The sequence below is a fragment of the Myotis daubentonii genome, chromosome 7 (genome assembly GCF_963259705.1).
Source record: "Myotis daubentonii chromosome 7, mMyoDau2.1, whole genome shotgun sequence".
Lineage (NCBI taxonomy): Eukaryota > Metazoa > Chordata > Mammalia > Chiroptera > Vespertilionidae > Myotis > Myotis daubentonii.
The window spans coordinates 40,191,092-40,210,131 of NC_081846.1; the positions used below are offsets into that span (position 1 = coordinate 40,191,092).

At 41.5% G+C, this 19,040-nt stretch overlaps 1 protein-coding gene across 2 annotated transcripts in view; it reads left to right on the plus strand.

The window, feature by feature from the left end:
- Nucleotides 1-13,438: 13,438 nt before the first annotated feature.
- ZNF385B (zinc finger protein 385B) overlaps nucleotides 13,439-19,040 on the plus strand; it is a 375,335-nt gene continuing 369,733 nt past the window's right edge. Inside the window, exon 1 of one of the 2 annotated variants that reach the window (XM_059703940.1) lies at nucleotides 13,439-14,311. The gene's annotated coding sequence lies outside the window, so the exon portion shown is untranslated. The remainder of the gene's footprint in view (nucleotides 14,312-19,040) is intronic. The other variant, XM_059703939.1, reaches the window with a different exon arrangement.

Genomic DNA, 19,040 nt, shown 5'->3' on the forward strand with positions numbered 1-19,040 from the left:
GGATTACAACCCTAAATGTCAAAAGCTAAACTTGGAAGTGTTCAGAAGAAAATATAGATGAATATCTTTCTAACCTCAAAGGAGAGAAGGATTTCTTAAACAAGTACAGAGTGCTAATCATAAGGAGAAGATTGATAAATTTGACTACTCTAAAATTAAGAACTTGTGCTCATCAAGAAATCTTTAAAAAGCAATAGAAGACTAGCTAGAAACTGGGGCGGGGGGGGGGGAGGGATGTGTGTGTGGAACATATTTGCAGAACAAAACTAAGAAAGATCAGATTCAAAATTATGTAAAGAATTCCCACAAGTTAAAAATGGCCAACACCTCTCTTCTGTTCTTACCAACTTGCTCTTTCATTTTCCACTGACTTTGATCCCTTTATACATCCAACAACAAATTAGACATTGAATGAGTTGTTCATTTCTACCTCTGTGCCATTTCCTACACCTGGAATATGGCCACCACCAGCTGGACCAATAACATCCTAAACACTTCCCTGAGCAAAGTCCATCACTCTCAAGTACCTTCTTTGATGACTCCATCTCATCACTGCTTATTCCCTCAGTATTCACAGATACTCATGTATAGTTGATTCCTATTACTACATATTTCTTTCTTGTATTCTGATTTTTTTAGATATCCTATCTACCCTCTACCCAACCAACACTTTAATTTTCCCTGAATTTAGAGTGTTTGTATACATCCCTTCAATTTTCATGGTCTTCCTTCTGCCTGGCTTTTCAATTCCATGACTTAGCACAGCGTTGTGCATGAAAGGGGTACCCAGCAAGTGGCTGATCAATGGCAAACAAAGAATTTACTCAATTTAATAAAAAAAGGACAAAATTAAGGTTTTTATCCAAGAAAATAAAAAAGAAAGGAAAAGACAACAGCTCACACAAATAAATGCCTAACAGTGATTTTAAGTTAGTTATAGAGACATATGGAAGAGATTTAAAAATATCTGTTTATGAAGAAATTGTGGAGGAGGAAAGCAATGTAAACAAGCCAAATTAAGGAAATATTACATATTGGAGTAGAGAAAAACAATAAGCAGCAAGTTTTATAAAACATTTCAAATGGCAGTAAAATATTCAAATCAGATGGCAAAAAATAAAAGCAAATGACTGGACTAATTAGGACTATAAGCAAGACATTGTTTAGAAGATAAAAACCCAGATGTATTTATATCTTTTACTTTAGAAAAAGCAGGTGGAGACCTACCTTTATCAGACAATAATTTTCCAGGGACAACAGATGCAGGCAATTAAGAACACACATTATCTACAAACAAATTAGAGGAGGCAGCAATTTTAGATAGTTGGTGTTCATGATTTTTTTATAAGAAAGTAAAAAAGTGATAAAGCATTGATTTAGACATTTTTTAGATGATACCAGGATGCTAAGAATTTCAGGATGAGTAGAGTCTAGCAAAGTAGGAATTAATCTGTTAATTAAAGGTTATATAGGTTGAGAATTTAATTTGGGCAATTAAGATGCTCCAATTTCTTTGATTGCTAAAAAGATACCTGAATAAATGTGATTTTTGCTGATTGAAAGGTCACTAAGACATTGCTTCCTAGTAATGCAATCTGATAAAAGGAGAGTTCATCTGTTCTTCTCTCTCAGGCACCAAAAGATCCTAATTTTCAAGCTGGTTCACATACAGTCATACCTCATTTTATTGTGCTTCATAGGTTTTGTGGTTTTTTTTTTCACAACTTGAAGGCAAGACACTCCACTAGCAAAAAGATTACAACTCACTTTATTACGATATTCACTTTATTACGATGGTCTGAAACCAAACCTGCAATATCTGCAAGGTATGCCTGCATAAAGTACTTTTGTGACAGAAGTCCTAAGGACGGCTTTTCAGTACAACTAGGTACCATCTTCCCCATCTGGGCACTTAACGTAGGCATACATTTTGTATTGAAACCTAGATAGCAACAATTATTAGGTACTAAGTCCATGCCTAGTGCTGCAAGAAGTGCTGTCAGATTAGGTGAGAAAAAGAAAAATATTTTCAAACAATTTTTAAAAACTTAAATCCTCATCTGAGGATATATTTTCTTTGATTTTTTTTTTTTTTTTTTTTTTTTTTTTTTTTACAGAGAGAGGAAAGGTTGGAGGGGAGGGAAGAGAGACACACACAGAGAGAGAAACATCAATCAAACATCAACTGGTTGCCTCCCGTATGTACTGTATCCAGGGATTGAACCCAAAACCTAGGTATGTGCTCTGACTGGGAATTGAACCCAAAACCTTTGTAGTGTATAGGACAAATGATCCAACCAACTGAGCCACCCAACCAGGGCAAACATTTTCAAACATTTTGCATTCTGTATGTATGCAGTTGATTAATATAGATACATCCATTCGTTCATTTAGTCAGCAATGGAAGGCATACATAAGAGATCAACACCAGGCTACGGCATGTACTTTTTGGGTAACCTCAGGTAAATAACTTATTGTTTCTTTTTTTATTATTTTATTTTTTTATTGCTTAAAGTATTACAAAGGGTATTATATATGTGTCCATTCCCCCCCCCCCCGCCCTTGACAGTCCCCTAGCCTCCCCTATCCCCCAGTGTCTTATGAACCTGAGCTGATCCATGAGATTGGGCAGTTGGGGTTGTGGTCATATATCTTCTTTACAGGGTTATTGTGAGAATTAACTTTGAGTATACACGTGAAAATACTTTGCCAATTATAAACATCAGAGAGAGGTCAAAAAAAGAAGAGAACTGGATGAAAGAAGGTAGCCAAAGTACAAATATGCATGACCCATAGACACAGACAATGGTGTGGTGATGGCCAGAGGGAAGGGGGTGGGGACTGTGTGGAGATGTGCAAAGAAGGGGGGGGGGGAATAGAGACATTTGTAATAGTGTCAACAATAGAAATAAAGCTGAGAGAGAGAGAGAGAGAGAGAGAGAGAGAGAGAGAGAGAGAGAGACTGAGAAGCCTTGAGATCTAGGAATCAATAGATCATTGATTTTATTGGAAGTGGAAATTTGATTGAGGAGATGATGGATCTGACTCAGAGGAAGGTAAGAAAGTGCAACCAGCAAGTGGAGTCAGTTTTTCCCCAAAAGTTTGTTGTGTCTTTGCTGCCCAAAATAGATACGCTTTTCAATCAGAGATTATATCTCATTTATTTTTATGCCTCTAGCTCTACAACAGAGCTACATGGGAGGGTTTCATGTTAAAATCTACAATAATAAGAGCATAATATGCTAATTAGACCAGACAGCTGAACCACCTTCTGGACTAAGCTAGGGCTGCAAGGGCCAAGCCCCTTGAACAAATTTCGTGCATGGGGCCTCTATTAATTAGATAAATGTTGATGACAAAGGAGAGAATGAAAGAGGACAACAGCTTTAGGTGAAAGCAAAGTCAAGGGGTGTTTTGTTTTTTCTTATTTTGAAAACAGGAGACTCCTGAGTATGTTAATTTTAAGAGGCAGAGTGGGTAAAAGAGGAGACGTTGAAGGTATTTCAGAGATACAGTTATTATCTTGAATGATGGAGAGAGGCAAGAAGAAATGAGATCAAGAATATAGAGGAGGACCCTGGGCAGTGTGGCTCAGTTAGTTGGGCATTGTCCCCTACATCAAAAGATTACCGGTTTGATTCCAGGTCAGGGCACATGCTTGGGTGGTGGACTAGATTCCCAGTAGGAGGTGTGCAGGAGGCAGCTGATGGATGTTGCACTCTCACATGGTTGTTTCTCTCTCTAAAAATCAATAAACTATTCTTTTTAAAAAAGAATATCAAGGAGGTCTATATTGAAAGAAACAAAGGCAATTAGCATCAAGTATACATGAAGGCAACCTCACCTTGGAGTGATAAAGTTAGAGAATTCTGAGATGTTCCTTGTGGTGAGGAAGAAAGCTGATGATGCTCAAGGTTGATGGTTCCTACCTTCCAGGAATGCAACAGGTAAGCTTTTCCCGCTGGATAAGAGGGGTTGGGGGTTTTGAGATGGTTGAATGTTCCATGAGAAGTTAATATGAGATCAGAAATGGGATAGTTGAAAAGGACCTGGTGTAGGATATCAGGGTATCAGGAGTGATGAAAAGGAAGACTGAGTGTGAATTACAGGTTAGGAAGAGTGGAAAGGGAGGGCTTAGTAGGTAAATCTTTAGTTGTTATTGTTGGAGCATGTGCAGGCCAAGAAAGCTGCCTTGCCAAATTTTACCTTGGACATCCCAACCTCACGTGTTTTTTTTCCCTTTCAGTGGAAGAGGATAAGCAGGGAGCCTGGTATGCAACTTAAAAACTGCTTCGAAGAAATAAGATTTTGAAATAGAAATGAGGAAAATAAAAATGTAAGTTCGGAATTACTAGAAAAAAGAAGCATTTAATAATTGGGCCAGTCTAGAGATGGCAGGGTTTTCTGGAGAAGGGTAAGTTCCCGGAATCGGGAGCTCATATAGGACAGGAAATACAATGATTAGTTGGGATTAAAACAAATGAAATTTAATTTAATGAATCTCAGGATAAGCTTGAGTGGCATCCTAATGCTAACCTAGATAGACTACGCCTCTTCATTCCTTATCCAAATTGTACTTAATATTTATTACTTTTTCTTAAGCAAAATAAATACATAGATAAGTACAGCTGATCTTTAGGTTTTTAAAAGCCCTGATAATTCAGCAGATTTTTAAACTAGCTTGAGAATCCACACACTGCTAAAACTGAGTCTATACTACTTCATTCTCTGCCAACTGCTTTTTGAAAAACACTCATTACTTTTATGACAAAAGTTAATATATGCATGCATTATGCTTATAAAATGTTTAGTTAACGTGTAATAGCACAATTTATTTCACCATTCCTCTGTAGTTGGGCACTTGGTTGGCTTCCAACGTTTTTCTTACTCAAAAAATCTGTCATGAACATCTTTGTACATAATGCTTTTCTTAGATGTGTTAGTGTGTCTCTCGGATAATGTGGGATTGCTGTGTTGAAGGATATGCACACTAATAAGGTAACTTCCTGAGAGGTTATATCAATTTACAGTCCCATCAATAGTGCATGAGAGCGTGCCAATTGTTTCATAGTCTCATATAACGTATAATTGCGTCCTTAGTATGATGAAGAAAATGGAAAGCAAACTCTCTTCTCAGGCTTTAAAATCAAGAACACATAACATACACATGTGAAAGAAATATCAGATGGTGTATATCACAAAATACAACTAGGAAGATCTATCCAAGTATTTGCCATGTGGCTTTTATAGTGTGTTTAAAATGTTGTGTCAATCAAAACTTTTGCAAATCAATTTATATGGATGGGTTTTTCATTTCCTTCAATCTTTCGTGCATTGATTTAGTTTGCTTAGTAGTGATCATGCTACATTATAGTTATTTTCTCCTTTCCTCTTTACATTGCAATCAATAATTTCCCATGTTACTATAAAGTCCTAACAAATATCATTTAAAAATAGCTACATAATATTCTTTTAATGGGATGTATTTAACTATTCCCCTTAGATTGTCTTCAGTTTCTCTTATCATTAGTGAAGCTACAATAAACATTTTTGTGGCCCACTTTTCTCTACATTTAACACTATATTAATAAAATATAGACCCTAGATTGAAATGATTGAGTCAACAAAAATAATCATTTTAAGAGTTTTTTTTTATTGCTTAAAGTATTACAAAGGGTATTACATATGTATCCATTTTATCCCCCCGCCCTAGACAGTCCCCTAGCCTCCCCTATCCCCCAGTGTCTTATGTCCATTGGTTATGCTTATATGCATGCATACAAGTCCTTTAGTTGATCTCTTACCCCCCTACCTCCTGCCCCCCAACCCTCCCCGGCCTTCCCGCTGCAGTTTGACAATCTGTTTGAGGCAGCTCTGCCTCTGTATCTATTATTGTTCAAAAGTTTATAATGGTCTCTATTGTCCATGAATGAGTGAGATCATGTGGTATTTTTCCTTCATTGACTGGCTTATTTCACTTAGCATAATGCTCTCCAGTTCCATCCATGACGTTGCAAATGGTAAGAGTTCCTTCCTTTTTAGAGCAGTATAGTATTCCCTCGTGTAGATGTACCACAGTTTTCTAATCCATTCATCTACTGATGGGCACTTAGGCTGTTTCCAGATCTTAGCTATGGTGAATTGTGCTGCTATGAACATAGGGGTGCATATATCCTTTCTGATTGGTGTTTCTGGTTTCTTGGGATATATTCCTAGAAGTGGGATCACAGGGTCAGATGGGAGTTCCATTTTCAGTTTTTTAAGGAAACTCCATACTGTCTTCCATAGTGGCTGCACCAGTCTGCATTCCCACCAGCAGTGCACAAGTGTTCCTTTTTCTCCACATCCTCTCCAGCACTTGTCGTTTGTTGATTTGTTGATGATAGCCAGTCTGACCGGTGTGAGATGGTACCTCATTGCTGTTTTGATTTGCATCTCTTGGATGATTAGTGACTTTGAGCATGTTTTCATATGTCTCTTGGCTTTCTGAATGTCCTCTTTTGAAAGGTGTCTATTTAGGTCCTTTGCCCATTTTTTGATTGGATTGTTTATCTTCCTTTTGTTAAGTTGTATGAGTTCCCTATAAATTTTGGAGATTAGGCCCTTATCAGATATGTCATTGGCAAATATGTTTTCCCACACATTGGGTTTTCTCGTTGTTTTGTTGATGGTTTCTTTTGCTGTGCAGAAGCTTTTTATTTTGATGTAGTCCCATTTGTTCATTTTTTCTGTAGTTTCAAGTGCCCTAGGAGCTGTATCAGTGAAGAAATTGCTTCGGCATATGTCTGAGATTTTGTGATAAATATGGCAAAGTACTGTTTATAGAAAAAGTTGCACTAATGAATAAGATATCAATTTTGCTCTATCTTTGCCTCATTGCTTTATTTTTTTATAACTTTTTAAAGTCTGCTAATTTGATGTTATGCTGTTTTAAGTGTTTTTAATTTTCAGCGAGCATGAATATGACATATACCTGTCCTTTGTCCACACAAAATTGTCTTTCAAATTAATTTCTCAACCTTGGGTATTTTTGGGAAGATGGCCTGTGTATTGTAGTTTGTTTAGCAGCATCCCTGCCCTGTGTACACGAGATGCCTGCAACATCCCTGACATACCACATTGTCCCCAGACATTGCTCATTACCCAATTAGGGACAAAAGCAGACTTTCTGAAGAATCCTGTTTTAGCAAATAAATTTTCAATAATCTAGTAACCTACCCGTAGTTGATCTGTTTTGGAAGTTGAGATGTTTGTATCTAAAGTAAGAAATCTTCGTTTATAAGTGTGAAGTCACTGTAAGCAAGGACGTGTTAAAAAGTGAAGCGCTAACAGAGGCTCATTGAGGCCAATCTGGAAAGTAACGTGAGAGTGCCAAAGCTGAACAGACAGCTTAAGAATTTCATTCCATTGGCCAAGTTTGCTTTCTGAGTAGCTGGGACTAGAATTTAAGTCCTTGTCCCCCAGGCTCTAGGTCTTTTCATAATCCTACACTACAGCTCATGCCATCTCTGCTCTCCATTACAATTCAGCTGGGCCCATCTCCTTCATGGGACTTTTTCAGAATATCCACTTGAACTGCAATGATGGCAACCTCTCCACTAGAATATGCCTTTTTTACACGGAGTGCTTTGGCTGTTTGATGTTCAATGATGGTCACTTTTACCTTAGGCTTGATTCCAATTGCTTGAAAACTCTTGGGGGGGCCCTAACCGGTTTGGCTCAGTGGATAGAGCGTAGGCCTGTGGACTGAAGGGTTCCAGGTTCGGTTCCGGTCAAGGGCATGTACCTTGGTTGCAGGGCACATCCCCAGTAGGGGGTGTGCAGGAGGCAGCTGTTTGATGTTTCTCTCTCACCGATGTTTCTAACTCTCTCTCCCTCTTCCTTCCTCTCTATAAAAAATCAATAAAATATATATTTTCTTTTTAAAAAGGAAACTCTTGGGAGGTACTGGGGTAAAGGGTTCTGGCCAGGAAGGACACTCACAAAATATCACCACCTAGGACAGCTTCGAAAGCATCTTGAATTATTTTGTTAGGAATATGATGGTCCTTTTAATTTGCCAAGTGGAGCTGGCCCCTCTACTAGTAAAAAGAAGGACATACATGAGCTTTGGCCAGTAAAAGGAAAGTGAAAAACTGTAAGCAATAACTTTTTAAATGAGTAGATCATTAGTAAGTTATCTTTAGTAAGAATGGGAGACAGGAAGAGGATTGATGGATTAGAAGGAGTAAAGACCTGAGGGGCAAAGTAAAAATGTAAGGTGCTAATGGGAGAACAGAGGAAAGTGGTATTGAGGGAAAGGAGAAGCAGCAACCATTGTTTGGCTTATAGTAAAACCATTTCATTTCTATAGATTGTAGAATCCGCATTGTTCTCCACTGTAACCCTGGTGCCTAATGCAGACTTGCGCATTAAACACGCATTTCCTGAAGAAATGATTGAATGACTGTCTGAACTGGCTTCTTGAAAATCACCTCATTTGCTGCAGCAGAGTCAGGTCCCGCTCTTCACACGTGTGAATAAGGATGGAACATCACCAGCTTCCCTGAGGCTTGCCTGCGACTGGTCTGGTTCCGTCCGAGGCACTGCAAGTGGGGGGTAAGCGCACACAAATATAAGAAACAGTCTTTGGCTGAGACAGTCTGACAATCTTATTGGAAAGATACGATATGAAATAGAAATATGAACACATATGAAATAGTTGTCCAAAATAGAAGGATATTGAGAGGTCAAACACTACAACATGTTTGGAATTTGGCAAGAAATAGGGGATTTCCTCCTCGGCCCTCTCAGTGCCTTTCCTGAAACCCAGCCTTAAGGTGGCTAAGCTGCGAATGGCTTCAAACACTGTGGTGACAGTAGTTGCAGCAAGGGAGCCAGGAAATGAGAAATCATTTACACTGCAAACAGATATTTTTAAGGTGCTCTATATTAGATAGTGTAAGGAACTACAGAGCGAGTATGATATGATTTCTACTTCCAGTGGAACTTAGAGTCTAATCGATTATCTTGATTAACTGTAAGAAGCAGCATAAAAAGAACTTAAATTAGAATTTTAGCTCTGCCAATGTGTGACCCTGGGTATATCCCCATCTGTAAAATGGTATGAATATTTTCTCCCTCATGGATTTTTAACAATAAAATGAGACAAGGTGCCATGAGTTGGACATGCTTGAGTAGAGTATGTGGAACATAGTTTTCTTCAATAAGGGCTAAGTGTTGGCTATTCAGACACTGGAGGTTTTTGAAAGTCATTCAGCACACTAAGTTCAACATTAGTAATTTATCTAAAATGACGACATAGGTAAAAATGTAAAACTATTTTTCAAAATACAGGTTTAAATCAAAAGGTTTTAGTCATTCGAAGCTTTCCCAGTTACCAGGCAGTTGTGAGTTAAATGCAAACTGAAGGACCCTGTTTTTGAAAGGAGTGTTGCCACACCTTCAGATTTACAAAAAGTGGGAGGAAATAAAAATTGCAAATGTAGTCAAAGAAGATTAATTATCTTATATCTCAGAGAAAAGCGCCAAACAGGAATATGTGCTAACAGGTAACCACCTTGTAATCTAATCAGGAAAGATCTGGAGGTATTGTGAAGTCCTGCAACCCTCATCTTGGGGCTCAAGGCAGTGCTGGATTAAATTTCAAAAAACAGATGCATAGGAAGAGAACACTGTTATTACTGCAAAGCCGTAGTTAGGCTCTAGAAGGAATACGTTTACATTATTAATCACCTCTGGACACATAGAATATTATTGCCTTGGAAAGGGGGCACAATGTCACAGCAAAGCACCCATCCCACCAGATCTCAAGAAAATAAAATTTGGAGGAAAGGGTGAAAACAAACAGATCTTGGTCACACTTGGGAAAAATACCTAAATAATTAATGTTAAAATGAAGAAATCATAATGTGCTCATTACAAAAAGGGAAGACACATACTAGTGAGCAAAGAATATTAAGACATGGCCCTTCTCTGCTAAGAGTATTCAAATTAGACAGGAAGATAAATGGAAATTCAATCTCCAGTTAAAAAATAACTGTAGGCCAAGAGGACAATTCTTTTTCACAGAACACTAGTGATTCACATAGAAAACAATCCCCTAAGACAGGGAGAGAAAAGATTAGCATAGCTCCTCAAGTAAGCCTGTGATTTAGCAATGTGCTTTGTGTCCCTTCTTCTTCCAAAGGCAAATACTCCAGTCAGATTTAAAGGTGAGTTAGGTTTAAAAGTGAGACAGAGGTAAAACACTAATTGATAACTCAGAAATAACCTTAAGATTTCCATTTAAAACTTCCTATACTTTTTCATATTGATTTTTTAGACATAAATGTCTGGGTCCAATTCTAGGTGAGATTTCTACATAAAACCAACTCATGGGCCTTAAAGATCTATCTCATTGTTTTCTCATCACACTTATGAGAAAATAATCATGAAAATTAACTGATCTGAAAAAACCCTCAGCATTGTGTTTCAATTCATTGTTACCCATCTTCAGCAGGCAGACATCCTTACAATAATATCAGTGGTTTTGAGCAAATGTAAAAACTTTAGCTGAACCTGAGTTGGGGCTTTTAAGAACAAATATCACTAAAACACTTGATCCATTAAGTCTCATAATATGTGAAGGTTAAAATAAAGCATTTCCTGATATTTGTAATATTACTGCCCCTTTTTAAACAAATATAATTTAGTAGCCTATTGAAAAAAATCTTATGCTATCTTCCATCTAGTTCTAAGTTGCGGTGAAATATTTTTGTATTTCTAAGACACTTATTGCCTTATTGCCCAATATTGAGATAGACCTCCTATTTACTTCACAAGTGGTTGTTAAATTACCTCTCAGATCTTTCACCGTTTGCAAAGTATTTCCCCCTATGGGGATGGTATGTTTATTTCCCATATTACAGATGAGGAGACTGAAGTTTAGAGGGAACGAAGAATATCATTCAGCAGAAAGTGAGCAAATGCTAAGTCAGAGCTCAAGTCCTGCTCATCTAACTAGAACTCATGCTTTCCCATTACATGACGTTGGAGCCATCCGAAAGTAGTGATCAGGAAAGACTTGTAGTGGAAGTTATTGGAGAACTAAAGACGAGCTATAAGACACTGAGGAAAAGTTTGCAAAATATCTCAAAAGCAATGGAAAAAAGCAAAATATGAGCAGGACAATTATCAACCAATGGTACCGATATTCCTATATAGTTTCCAAAATGTTTCATATGCCATATGTCCTTTGACTATTACTGTAATGCATCGAGACAATGCTGATATAATGAGTCCTGTCTTATAAATGAAAAAAAAAAAATTGAGGTCTCTAGGCTTAAAATTGACAGCTGAAATTGGAATTTGAGTCTTCTATTCCTAGTTCCTAGTTTACTTCCACGTTCAGAGTGGTTTTCAAAACATAGCCTCTGGCCTCGATACCTGAGTGTTGCTGATGTCTGCAGAGCAATCTTAAAGGCTATAAGGCCTTGTTCATAGCATCTTACCGTGTAACCTCTTACCTATTTCTTATTGAGAAACACTGATTTAGCAAGTCTTCAAATTTGTTGATGCTGTTCTTGTTATTACAAAGTTCTTTATCCACTGAAATTTGAATTTATGGACATAGTTAAAAGCAGTTTGTCTGCTGCTGCTGATCAATGTTTAGGAACCAATGCACCACACCCTCATAAACACAAACAGTAGGAAAAGGCTTAAATTAATCCCTTTCTGCTATGTTCCTCCTCCATGTTTCGGAACCTCTGTGTTGGTAACCTCACAGCCCTCCCAAAGCTCCTCGCCTAAGGCTAACAGTTCTCAAAGTTGATTTACTCAGTTATTGCCAGGAATGAGCAATACTGGTTCTAGGAAAACGATGGTGGGATGGTTTGAGAACCCCCTATATTAGCTAGCACTGGAAAGGCACAGGCAGTGCCAAGTTATCCAATAGACACACATTTGCAACAGAAAACCTAAAGAGAAGCTGTTTTTTCTATATATTTGAGTCCTGTGGTTTTTAGTTTAATGTTGAATCCATGTTGAAGTGCATTTAGAAGGGAGACACCAAAACTGCTTCTGTGCTTGAGCTTCCAGAGGTCTTACTAGTAATCTTGCCTTGGCTGAGGACATGAGGCACAGTTCTTAGTTATGTCACAGGGGGGAAATTGGGAGTTGTCTGCATGTATTTAATGCTTCTTTCAGCTGTTGTTAGGAAAGCAGCCCTCAAATTATTCTCTCCCCATAGGTGGTTAAAAATAGTCAGGGAGGAGAGAGGGATAGAGTTGTACTTTGCAGGACATAAAAAATGCACATGCTGCTAAATTCTGCAAGCCACAGGGAAGGAACACTTCTCACAGGTGTTCCACTCTGCGGAGGTTACTCATTTGCCTCCAAGTGCAATCCAAGGTGTTGACTTGATGCTTTAAGGGCCTCTCTCAGGTACTCTGGACCTGGGGTATCTGGAGATGCCAATACTTATCTGAGCTCAGTAGCAACCACCCTGTTCCCCACTCTGAAGTGCAGGGCACTGGAAGCTGGGCGTTTTTCTCATGGAAGGCTTTCGCTTCTGGAATTTCCTGCCTGTCCGAGCCCGCCAGAACCCCACCTTACTGACCTTCAGGGACTCATGAAAGACTTCTTTTCAAAATAACCTTTACTGATGGCAAGAGACCTTAAGACTATAATTTTTATAAATGACAACTTAAGCAATCTATCATAGCTCGTGTTCTTCTGGGGGATGATTTAATTTTGGCGCTTGCTTCCTGTAGCGATTTCAAACAGGGCACCGTTTGAAGAATAAACATACCAACGAGTGTCTGCCCTTAGTAATGAGTGAGAATGCCTACCTGGGTGTGCAAATACTTAGAATTCTGAAAATATAAAAACGGTCAGATTACTGCTCCTTCTCACCTGGTAGCTCAGGTGTGCAGGTGCCTGCAACAGCCCTACACTCCAAGGTGAGTAATGGAACGGCTCTTCCCTGGAAGCTCTAGGATGGTGTGCGTGTGTGCTTGTCAGATCTCAAGCCCACCCCGGAGAGCAGCCATTGGCTCTGGCTGGACGCTAAAATATTTACCCTGGACGATTATGCCAAGACATTAACAGCTGCTGGATTAATTATTGATGGAGTCAGTGTCAATCATCTCAGAAGAAAACCAAAGAATAATATTTTAAAGTCATCTGGTCAAAAAAAAAAAAAAAAAAAAGAGTCTCTGCTAACACAGCTCTCTTGTCCTTTATTACTCTTGCACTTCTCCAGCCAAAGAAGTAATCTCAGAAAACCGCTCTTGTAAAATTATTTTTCCTGTTCCCTTCAATGTTTTCTTTCCAAGCGCTCTCCCCTTCAGAACTCAGCACCTGGGTACGTCCTGTGCTGTTTTCAGAAGATGCCCTACATCAGGGTAACCGATGACATGTTTTCGTTTTGAAAACTTCAATAAACACGGAAAAGAAAACCCGGAGGAGCCGGAGCCCGCCACCCAGGAGTCCTTCGGCTCCTCAGCGAGGCTGCGATGCCTTCCGCGCTGCGGGCCTTCCAGGCTGCGCCAAAAACGTCCAGGCGATTCCGTGTGCTCCTCCAGCCCGGGGCCCGTTGAAGAGGAAAAACAAATAGCGGGTCTGAGGATCTCCCAGGAGGGAGTTGCACTCTGGCTCGACTAACATGTGAAAGGTCCGCCCCTCCGCGCCGCCTGGCATCCCGGTGTGGAGACCTCTGCGGTTGCCAAGAATTTTATCAGAGACCGGAGTCCCGAGGCCGGCGCCCGCGAGGACCCGGGTCGGGACGAGCCTGGGCGCCCGGCTGTGCGCGCGCCTGCAAAGGCGGGATTTGGAGGCGGCGAGGCTGCGGGAGGCGCTGCAGTGTCCGCGAGCCCCCGAGCGGTCCCGCCTCACTCGCGGGAGCGGGTGAGCCTCCGAGTCCCTGCCTGATACACCGGCGCCAGCTTGGGCGCGCGGGAGCGGCGTTGGCGAGTGTCGCCCCCGGGTCCTCCGGGGCCGGGCGGAGCGCCACCCCCCGCCGGGCGCGCCCCGCCGCTGCGGCTCACGCCCCTCACCTGGGCGAGGCCGGGCGCGCAGGCGCTCAGCGCGGGGGCCGCGGTGGTGGGGCGCCTCTGCCCGGCGCCCGCCAGAGTTGGACTGTTCGGGACCGCGCCGGGCCGAGCTGTCGCCCGTGCTGTCGCCGCCACCGCCCCGGCGGCCGCAGATCGCGGGGAAGCGTCTGCGAGGAGCCCCGGAGCCGCCCCGGAGCCACCGCCGCCGCCGCCAGCGCGAGCAACAGCTTCCCGGCGGGGCAGCCACTGCCCCGGGCGCCAGCGGCCCGCGCTCCGAGGTAAGCTCCGGGCGCCGGCTCAGCCCAGCCCGGCGCCTCGCGCCCGCCCGCCCGCCCGGGCTGAGCCCGCACCTGGGCGCCGCCCCGGGGAATGGCCCGCAGCCCCCCTCGCGGCGGAGTTCCCACTTCGTCCGCGGTCCCACTTGTAGAGGGGGATGCCCAGCTGCCGCCCGCCCGGGCTGCGGGCTGTGAGGTTCCTGCGAGCCCCTGGAGTTGGGAGTGGGTCCTGGAAGCCAGAGGAGTGGAGGCACCCCCGTGTGGGCTCCCGGGCGCTGGTCCCTGCGGACGGAGGGGAGGATGGAGCAGGGAAGAGGACAAGGAGAGTGCCCCTCTGTGGTTAGCCGCAGTGCCTCCGCCGCCCGGGCTGGGAAGTTTGGGGCTGGCATCTCTCTCTTCATTCTAAGGGGATAAATGGGTATTGGGGGGAAAGAGGTGTTGGAGGGAGGTAGCAGTTGAAGAAGCTTGGGGGTCCCAAGAGAGTTCTGCAGCTGATTGAAGGTGAAACGGGGGGTGAGGGTGGGGGGCTGAGAGGCAGAAAAAAGGTCCCAAAGTTTGCAGCTCGCTGGGATCCCTGAGGGGGGTCCGGGCTACCGAGCGCTGGGTGAAGGTGTCCGCGCAGAATGGGAGGACACGGTGGGGCTGCGGAAGGGACAAGGAGAAGGGGAGGGAGGACCATCTGTTTCGACACTGTTGTTTGCGGGGGCCGCTGGGGAGAGCTGGCAGGACCACGCTTTCCGGAATGCGTTCCCAGGCTCTGGAGGACAAACATTTTCTATGGTGAACCTGGATGGGGGAGTGTGAGGATTCTTCAAGGAAAATAAATTGCCACCAAGCCCTCCGCCCCCGTGGGTACGAAAGCAACAGAGTTTTGGAATGCTCTCTAGTTCATGGCTTAGCCAGTGTCGTTTTCAAGCAGAGGTGTGGTTTGCAGGTCCTTTTGGTTTTGCTTTGCTCGGGAGCACCACACCAGGGTGAATGCAAACTTTGTTAAGATGTAGCAAAAGAGGCTCAGAAAGAAGAAATGAAACATTTGCTTTATGGAGTCCAGTCTGAAGCTTGGAAACTGGCAGCTTCAGAACAATGCATGAAGCAGTCGGAAATGCACTTATCAAATTAAAAAGAAGGCTTTTCATAAAGTCAATAAGCTACATCTTAGATAAAGGTCAAGGTTTTGGCTTGAAAGAATTTCCTGGGCCTGGTTTCACTGCTTTTCACAGTCCTTTCTTCTTATTTTGATGCCATATGTGCAGTGAGTAGGCACCACCCCTGTCCTCTATTAGATAAATGCCCTGAGAATGCAAACACTGCATTGCAAGTTCTGTTGTTGCTTGAGGGTTTTAAGGTGGAAAATGCTTATTTGGTCAAAGTGTGGGTTGTAGCTCAGATTCTATATTCCCATAAATCAAGTATTTGTGGATTTATAATTTACGTTCCTACTCATTTCCAAAAGTGATTGGAGGAAGCTTGGAATGAAAGCCACAAATCGAAGAGCTATTCTTGTAGCTCTCCTTGACCTCTCTAGCATTTGTAGTAAAATTCTTTTGAGAAGGTGAATCCTCCTAACAAAGGAAAACGTACTGTCCTCTCTGGAATCATCCTAGTGATATAAATATTTTTTCAGTATCATTCCTTATATAATGTTTGCATTCTATTATTTTACATTACCTAAGTAATAATGTTTTTATAGATTATTATCACTAAATAGCAGCTATAGGAGTAAAAATTTGAATTTTATAGCACTTGACCAATAGACAGATTCCCAGAGCAAAAACAGAACAGTGAACTTAATGTATCCTTCTTTTTTAACATTTTCAATTAATTTTTTTTAAAAAACATTCATCTCTTAAGCATCTTCCCCATCACATAGTTAATTAATTATTTTTTTTATTTTTTATTAAAAGTATTGGGGTGACATTGTTTAATAGGATCACATAGGTTCCAAGTGTACATTTCTATGATACAAGATCTGTATATTGCACCACCCAATGTATCCTTGAACTGAGGTAGAAAGGAAAGCAAGGGTGGTGTCTCCTCTACAGTCAAACCAGAGAAGGAACTGTCATTAGTACTTGTCACCCAAATATAGCCAATTAGTAAGACCCAAGAGCAGTTGGAGGAAACCTATACGAAGTGTATTATAAGAGGATCTATCAAAGTATATCAAGTGTTCTCAGAATCTTTTTACTTAGGCTAGTGACCTGGCCAAGACAGAAAATAAAAATCCTGCAAAACAAACACAATTCTCAAAGAGGAGATGTCTTAATGGAACAATGCTGTGTGGAGTTTCTCTGATTAAATCCTTGAACTGCCCTCCCCTCACCCTTTAGAATTTTTTCTGCCAGCTGAATTTGAAGATATTAGCACTTGATTTCTAGCAACAATATTAAAAACACAAGCAATTGTTTTGCTTCTCATAGGTGTGACTTCTTTGCGAACACCTGTAACAGAAGAAAAGAGTAAAATTGATTGTCTCCTGTTTCTATAAGATCCTATGTCTTCAAAGATTTAAAGAGCAATGATAATTTGTCCTGAGTTCCCACTGCTTTTCTTTTGCTTCGAGGACTTTATTGTGACACCTCCCCCCCCCCCCCCCCCCGCCCCAACCCACCATTTCACTGTGTCTGTTTTGTCACCTCCCCTGCTCCTGTCTCTGTTCCCCATGTGTCTCAATATGGTCTTTTTAGCCTGGCTTTTCTTTTTCATTTTTCTTAATACTGTATATTTCTCTTGATCCCCTTTGTTTTATAGATGATCTCCTTTTTGCTTTTGGTTCTGTGGTGTCCTTTTATTAGTGCCAGATTGTTTTCCTAAAGTAACCTCCTTATCTCTCCTCTCCCTCCTAAATTTCATGTTGACATTTTGAACTACTTACGAGAGATGGCTTTTATATTACTCTCAGATGCTTCAAATTTAACAGATCTAAACTCTAATCAACATCTTTCTCCTTCCATGAACAGGGGTGTCTGTTAGTTTCTGTATTTCTCCCTGTCACTCAGAGCCTTCCCAATTTCTTTGCTTTCCACATACAATACACAGGTAAAGCCCAGAGACTCCATTTCCATGATGCTTCATGATGCTCTTCTTCTCTTGGTGATGACTTTGTTCAGACTCTTCTTATCTCTTCTTAGGGACTACCATGATGTCCTCCTGACTAGTTTCACATCTCCATTCTCTCTCATTTCCAGTCCATTTACACTTGGTTTGCAGAATAAGCTTCTTAAAGCAGAGCTAACTTCAGTCACTGTCTAATGAACATTTCCCCAGTGCCCAACCAAATGCCATATAAACGTCTCCTCTGATGTTTAAGACCATTTGCAGTCCAGACCCACAGTAGCTCCACATTTTTTTACTTTGATCTCATAGATTCATTAATTCATTTGTTAATTTATTCAATGGATATTTGAGTGCCTGCTACATGCCAGGCACAGCTATAGCTAATCATTTTAGAAGTACCTAGGTACTTGCACAGTGACATGTTTCAAATTTTATTTGTCAATGGTAATCCACTGTTAAAATATAATCTTACATGCCCAGCCAGCATGGCTCAGTGGTTGAGCATTGACCTGTGTACCAGGAGGTCACATGCCCAGGTTGTGGGCTCAATTCCCAGTGTGAGGTTGTGCAGGAGGCAGCCAATCAATGATTCTCTCTCATCATTGATGTTTTCATCTCTCCTTCCCTCTCCCTTCCTTTCTGAAATCAATAAAAATTTTTTTAAAAAATCTTGTGTGGTTGAAATGGGGCCCCAGCAATCTCATGAGCCTCCCCTCCCTACCCTTTATGGATGATTAGTTAGAGGAAACCTATTAGCAGTCTCTGAGGCATCATCACAGACTCCTGAGTCTGCTTGAAACAATTCAAAAAACACTGCTCTAGGCTGAAGGCAATGTTCCTTCAACACCCAGCAGGCCTATGAGTTCTGCATCTTTGCTTATGCTGTTCCCTTGGCCTGAAACAGGGCCTCCCACTTTCCCATAACCATTTCTGCCTGTCAGAGAGTCAGTGCAATTGCTGTACACTTCCTGATCCCATTTTGAATTCAGTTTTTGCCCCTCCAAACCGTTTTGCTTGACTTCCTCTTGGAGCACATCATGGTCTTCCTCATATATATGTGCTCTCTGCATTCTCCCCTAAAAGCAACATGCCAACCACACCTGACCTCAAGCACCTATTTCCCCAAATACCCAGCTCTGGGCCTAGCATATCGTTGGGCACTAACAAATAATTTAATTAGATTGGCTTCTACTTAGTTACCTAGTTCCCATCTCTGCCTGTAATAGCTCTTTGTTTTAATTCCTCAGTTTGGTTCGTATAGTAGAGCCAGGTCTTCTTAAAATTGTTTATGCATCTTAATCATCACGAGGGAATCTTATTAAAATGCAGATCTTGATTCAGAAGGTTAGGGTTGAAGCACCCAGATACTGCATTTCTAACAAGTTTCTGGGTGATGCTGATCCAAGAACTCCACTTTGAGTGGCAATGGTAGCAGATGCTACTTCACAGGTTTGGGAGTTTCTGGCAGTCCCTACCTCTGTGTCTGGTGATTTTTCTACAGTTAGTGTTTGCTTTGATATTACTTTCTATTTTGAAAGTACTTTAGGCTTCAGCATGCTTCCCAAGGCTGAATGGAAGGTGTGGTGGTTCTCTTGTATTTTCCCCTTGTTTTGCTGATACAGCATTGCAATGGCCAGTTCTCTCTATTGTTCTGGTCACTTCTATTGCTTTATTA